Source organism: Saccopteryx bilineata, chromosome 5 (assembly GCF_036850765.1).
Source record: "Saccopteryx bilineata isolate mSacBil1 chromosome 5, mSacBil1_pri_phased_curated, whole genome shotgun sequence".
Lineage (NCBI taxonomy): Eukaryota > Metazoa > Chordata > Mammalia > Chiroptera > Emballonuridae > Saccopteryx > Saccopteryx bilineata.
In genome coordinates this window covers 117,419,953-117,425,952 of record NC_089494.1, presented here as the reverse complement: position 1 = coordinate 117,425,952, position 6,000 = coordinate 117,419,953, and the positions used below count along the sequence as shown (strand labels likewise).

The 6,000-nt window shown below is 45.9% G+C and overlaps 1 protein-coding gene across 25 annotated transcripts in view; it reads left to right on the top strand.

The window, feature by feature from the left end:
• The first annotated feature begins 732 nt into the window (after nucleotides 1-732).
• The window catches only part of CLASP1 (cytoplasmic linker associated protein 1), a 288,466-nt gene continuing 283,198 nt past the window's right edge, over nucleotides 733-6,000 (top strand). For 14 of the 25 annotated variants that reach the window (XM_066280498.1, XM_066280501.1, XM_066280487.1 and 11 more), the window contains exon 1: nucleotides 734-842. The gene's annotated coding sequence lies outside the window, so the exon portion shown is untranslated. Of the gene's footprint in view, nucleotides 843-6,000 lie in introns of all 25 variants that reach the window. The other 11 variants (XM_066280483.1, XM_066280480.1, XM_066280481.1 and 8 more) reach the window with 3 other exon arrangements.

Below are 6,000 nucleotides of genomic sequence, written 5' to 3'. Positions count from 1 at the left end.
GCGATCTTAAACTGGCACAGCTTTCCGGCCCCCGAAATACGTTCCTTAGGGCAATGCGGGAGGAAGGTCAGAAACAGCACCGAAGAGGCGTCCAGGAAGAAGTCGCCCCAAACGTTTCTCAGGCCTACCCCCGGCCGGCCGCGCCCCGGAAACAGTCAAGAACCTTTCAAGAACTGTGCTTCCGGCTCAAATGTCCGCGCCCACTGTGGAAGGGAGGGAAAAAGGGACAAGGGTACGGGAAGTCGTAGGGCACAATTTCCTTCCTTCTCATCGCCCGGACGCGCGTAACCGGAAGTGAAAGGGCGGTTCCCTTCAGGTATTAGACCCCTTCCGCCCCCCGCAACCGGATTGTCTCACGCAGACTACTTTTATACTGATTTAGCCTTAGCTCTGTTCACCACACTCTTCGCTTTCTGGTGCTATACTGCTCGGCCACTTAAGTCTGACGCTCCTTGTTTAGCCTGAGTTTTGTCGCAAGTTCCCAAGAGGCCCAACTGCACCTTGCCCAATACCCCTACGGGCACCCATCAGGGTCAATCCAGGAGGCGAAAACTCCCGGATTGGCAGCTCCCGAAGTGCCGCGCAGTCAGGCCGGCGCCTGCGCGAGCCGTTGCGATAGAGACGCAGCCGCCTCTCTGGTCTTGGTTTACACTCTCTATGGTCCAGTTGGGTCGGTGGCGGTAAGGAGAAAAAGGGAGAGCGCACCGCGCAGGCGCTCTCGGCTTTTTTTTTTTTTTTTTTTTTTTTTAATCCCCACACCAAGCAGTTAACCTCATTAGGGTGGAGAAGGTGGCTGCCTTCTGGTAAGGCAGCGGCAACTAGACCTGCGAACCGTACAACTTGTAAGTGCCGGGTCAGGGCGAGGAGACCTGGAGCCTAGCCCGGCAGGACCCTGCCCCCTCTCCCGCGTCGGAGGGTGCGGGCGATGTCCAGCGTTGTCATCGGCTCTGGGCGCACTCTGGGGGTGGGGGCGGCCCTGGGTGGGGGCCTGGCGAGGAGCAGGCTGGGAGGGTGGTTTCCCAGCCGGTAGGTCGCTGATCGCGGGCTGCTTTGCAGAGGCGGCGTGGGGGGTGGGGGGGCGGCGGCCGCGAGGTCAGCCCGGCTTTGTGTGCTCTTCTCTCCTTTCTTCTGCCAGACCCCACCCCTGGCCCGCGCCCGCCGCCGGGTAGGAGCACCCACGGAGCCCGCTCGCGTTTGCAAAGGGCCCGCAATGGTGAGGGAGGGGCCGAGGGAGGAAACTCGGGGCCGCGGGTCGGCGAGTGATGGGTGTGGAGAAGGCTCCGGAGAGATGGGTGCCGGGGAGGCGGGCGCCCGGCTCGGCCCGGCCCGGCCCGGCCCGGCCCGACCAGACAAAGCGGAGCCCGCGGCGCGGAGCCGGGCGGCGGGCCGGCGCGATGCAGGGGTCCCATCGGTCCCGGGGGCCCGCGGAGGGCTCCCTGGGAAGCCGGGAGAGCGGACGAGAGCTGAGTTAAGCCGGTGCAGCCTCCTGAACTTGCCTTTGTTGTTTCCGGCATCAGCGGAGGCGCTCTGACGGGGATGCGTGTGATCTCGCACCTTAACAAGACTGCTTCAGGACTAGAGCTCATCGCGCTGTGCTTTCCATTTTTCCAGACGCTTGTATGAGTGTGGTGTTTTCCAGAGTCTTAACTTATTACGTGATGCTTTTTTTTTTTTTTTTTTAGCAGTTGTGTTTGTTTCTAAATTTTAAAATTTAAGGTGGAACCTTAAAGCATGTTTTGTTGCATCTGGGGCAGTTTCTCCGTCTTGTGGCCCGTTCATCAAATACTGACCGTTCATAGAACCTGCGAGCTCTCCTAAATACGGTACTTTAACTTGTAGATCTGGCAGTGAGAGCTTCAGATTCTCTGGTTCTTTGGGAATCAGCGATGCAGAAGCGTCAGAAGGGAGACAGTTGCATGCTGCCATGTGCCCTGCCCCCTGTGCGGATGCCACAGTCCGCTATAGATCCTGGCTGTAGTCGTTTCTATTACTATTATTACTTGTGACGTATTCTGAGTACTTGGTATGAGAAATCCTGGACAGTGGGCTTCTTCAGCTCATCAAGAGAGTAGGAGAATAGTAATAGTGGTGCTGTATAGGCAATAAAAATAATGCCAGCACGTCCCAGAGTTACTCACGATTATCTTCTCCGTTTGCCAAGAAAGATTTAAATTTTGGTGAGCTGTTTGCTTATTCACCATTGTAGAATTATGTAATTTCACATTTTTTAAAAGCAATTGTTACTCAAATCTCCCTTTCTGTAATTCATAGTTTATCAGCTAATGTGTAGCACTGTTTTAGATTTTTATTTATTTTTTGTTGAGCATTGAGCCATAGGTTTGTATTTTCTTAAGCAAGTCAAATCCTTTGAAGCAAGTTGGAGGTGTCAGAAACTGTATCTCCATGTTATAAACTAAGGGGCAAATAAAGAAAAGGCCTTTGCTAACCTTACATATTAGTGTTAGAACTGAAAACCCAGATCTCCTTTCCGGATTTTGGCCTCAGACTTAACTTTATGTTAAAAAAAGTAGGCATTTTTTTGTATTAATAGGAAGCAAAAGTCTGAAACTTGGTGTGTTGTGCTTCAGTAACTATTGTGATAGAATCTCTTCAGTGTAGTTCAGATGATGGGAACTTTTTATAGAGCAAGATTTCAGAACCTTAAAATAGTTTGACAGATGTTGAGAAATGATTGGGTAGAACAACGTTAAGTTGATTGTTCATATGTGTTATGTGTTCACTGGTTTTATAGTTACTTTGTTGGTCTTCTGTTAATTCTATATATGTATTTTAAATTCTGTTTTCTACAGTCTCATGATTTGTAATTGGGGTGAGATAGTTTCTTGGATCTGAGACTAACTTCTTTTTTGAAACTCCATATAATTTTTTTTTCTTACTGTATATATTTTTTATTGATTTTAACTTATTGTGTTTACGTAGATTCTAGTGTCCCCCTTGCCCCTCTCCCCCCAACACCCTCGCACCTTCCTTCCAGGATTTGCTGTCCTGCTCTCTATAACAGTGTGTTATGTATATATAATTTAACCAATTTCTTTCCCTTCTCTGATCCCATCCTCTCATCCCCTTTTCCTCTGTCCGCTTTACCTCTGTCTGGTCCCTTTGATCCCGCCTCTGCCTCTATTCTGTTCCTCAGTTCACATTGTTAATTAAATTTTTCAAATGAGTGAGGTCATATGATAGGTTTCTTTCTCTGCCTGGCTTATTTCACTTAACATAATAGTTTCCAGGTCCATCCATGTTGTCGCAAAAGGTAAATTACCTTCTTTTTCATGGCCCCATAGTATTCCATTGTGTATATGTACCTCTGCTTTTTTTTTTTTTTTTTAAGATTTTATTTATTCATTATAGAGAGGGGAGAGAGAGAGAGAAGGGGGGAGGAGCAGGAAGCATCAACTCCCATATGTGCCTTGACCAGGCAAGCCCAGGGTTTTGAACTGGCAACCTCAGCGTTTCCAGGTTGACGCTTCATCCACTGCGCCACCACAGGTTAGGCTGTACCACTGCTTTTTAATCCACTCATCCGGCCTGACCTGTGGTGGCGCAGTGGATAAAGAGTCCACCTGGAAATGCTGAGGTCGCCGGTTTGAAACCCTGAGCTTGCCTGGTCAAGGCACATATGGGAGTTGATGCTTCCAGCTCCTCCCCCCTTTCTCTCTCTCTGTCTCTTCCTCTCCTCTCTAAAATAAATAAAAAAATTTTTTTTAATCCACTCATCCACTGATGGACACTTGGGCTGTTTCCAGATCTTGGCTATTATAAACAGTGCTGCCATAAACATGGGGGTTCATTTCTTCTTTTGAATCAGTGATGTTGTGTTTTGGAGATATATTCCTAAGAGTGGGATGACTGAGTCAAAAGGCAGTTTGATTTTTAATATTTTGAGGAATCTCCATACTGTTTTCCACAGTAGCCACCAGTCTGCATTCCCACCAGCAGTGCAGGAGGGTTCCCTTTTCTCCACATCCTTGCCAGCACTCATTTTGTGTTGCTTTGTTAATGAGCACCATTCTGACAGGTGTGAGGTGGTATCTCATTGTGGTTTTAATTTGCATTTCTCTAATGATTAGTGATGTTGAACATTTTTTCATCTGCCTATTGGCCATCTGCATGTCCTCTTTGGAGAAGTGTCTATTCATTTCTTTTGCCCATTTTTTGATTGAATTGTTTATCTTCCTGGTGTTGAATTTCACAAGTTCTTTATAAATTTTGGTTATTAACCCCTTATCAGACGTATTGGCGAATATGTTCTTCCATTGTGTGGGCTGCCATTTTATTTTGTTCATAGTGTCTTCAGCTGTGCAAAAGCTTTTTAGTTTGATATAGTCCCATTTGATTATCCTGTCTTTTATTTCACTTGCCAGTGGAGATAAATCAGCAAATATATTGATGCGAGAGATGTCGGAGAGCTTACTGCCTATGTTTTCCTCTAGGATGCTTATGGTTTCCGACTTACATTTAAGTCTTTTATCCATTTTGAGTTTATTTTTGTGAATGGTGTAAGTTGGTGGTCTAGTATTCATTTTTTTGCAGGTAGCTGTCCAATGTTCCCAACACCATTTGTTAAAGAGACTATCTTTACTCCATTGTATGCTATTACGACCTTTGTCAAATGTCAATTGTCCATAAAGGTGCAGGTTTATTTCTCAGTTCTCTATTCTGTTCCATTGATCTGTATGCCTGTTCTTATGCCAGTACCAAGCTGTTTTGAGTACAATGGCCTTGTAGTGTAACTTGATATCAGAAAGAGTGATACCACCCACTTTATTCTTCTTTTTCAAGATTGCTGAGGCTATTCGTGTTCTTATTTGGTTCCATATGATTTTTTGGAATATTTGTTCTATATCTTTGAAGTATGTCATTGGTATTTTAATAGGAATTGCATTGAATATATAAATTGCTTTGGGTAATATGGACATTTTAATGATGTTTATTCTTCCTAACCATGAACACAGTATATGCTTCTACTTGTTTGTATCTTTCTTGATTTCTTTTATCAATGTGTGTTTTGTTTTTTTTTTACAGAGACAGAGAGAGAGGGATAGATAGGGACAGACAGACAGGAACAGAGAGAGATGAGATGCATCAATCATCAGTTTTTTGTTGCAACACTTATAGTTCAGGGGTCGGGAACCTTTTTGGCTGAGAGAGCCATGAGCGCCACATATTTTAAAATGTAATTTCGTGAGAGCCATACAACGACCTGTGTACATTATGCATTATCCAAAAAAAATTGGTGGTGTCCTGGAGGACAGCTGTGATTGGCTCCAGCCACCCGCAACCATGAACATGAGCTGTAGAAAATGAATGGATTGTAATACATGAGAATGTTTTATATTTTTAACGTTATTTTTTTTTTTATTAAAGATTTGTCTGCGAGCCAGATGCAGCCATCAAAAGAGCCACATCTGGATTGCAAGCCATAGGTTCATGACCCCTGCCTTAGTTGTTCATTGATTGCTTTCTCACATGTGCCTTGACCACGGGCCTTCAGCAGACCAAGTAACCCCTTGCTCGAGCCAGCGACCTTGGGTCCAAGCTGGTGAGCTTTTTGGTCAAGCCAGATGAGCCTGTTGCGCTCAAGCTGGCGACCTTGGGGTCTCGAACCTGGGTCCTTCCGCATCCCAGTCCAACGCTCTATCCACTGCCACCGCCTGGTCAGGCTCTTTTATCAATGTTTTATAATTTTCTGAGTACAAGTCTTTAAAAACTCCTTGGTTAAATTTATTCCTAGGTACAGTACTTTATTTTTATAGTTGCAATACTAAAGGGGATTTTTTTCTTAATTTATCTTTCAGACAGATCATTGTTGGTATAAAAATCAGAGGTATAGGCCTGACCTGTGGTGGCGCAGTGGATAAAGTGTCAACCTGGAAATGCTGAGGTCGCCGGTTTGAAACCCTGGGCTTGCCTGGTCAAAGCACATATGGGAGTTGATGCTTCCGGCTCCTCCCCCCTTCTCTCTCTCTCTGTCTCTCTCTC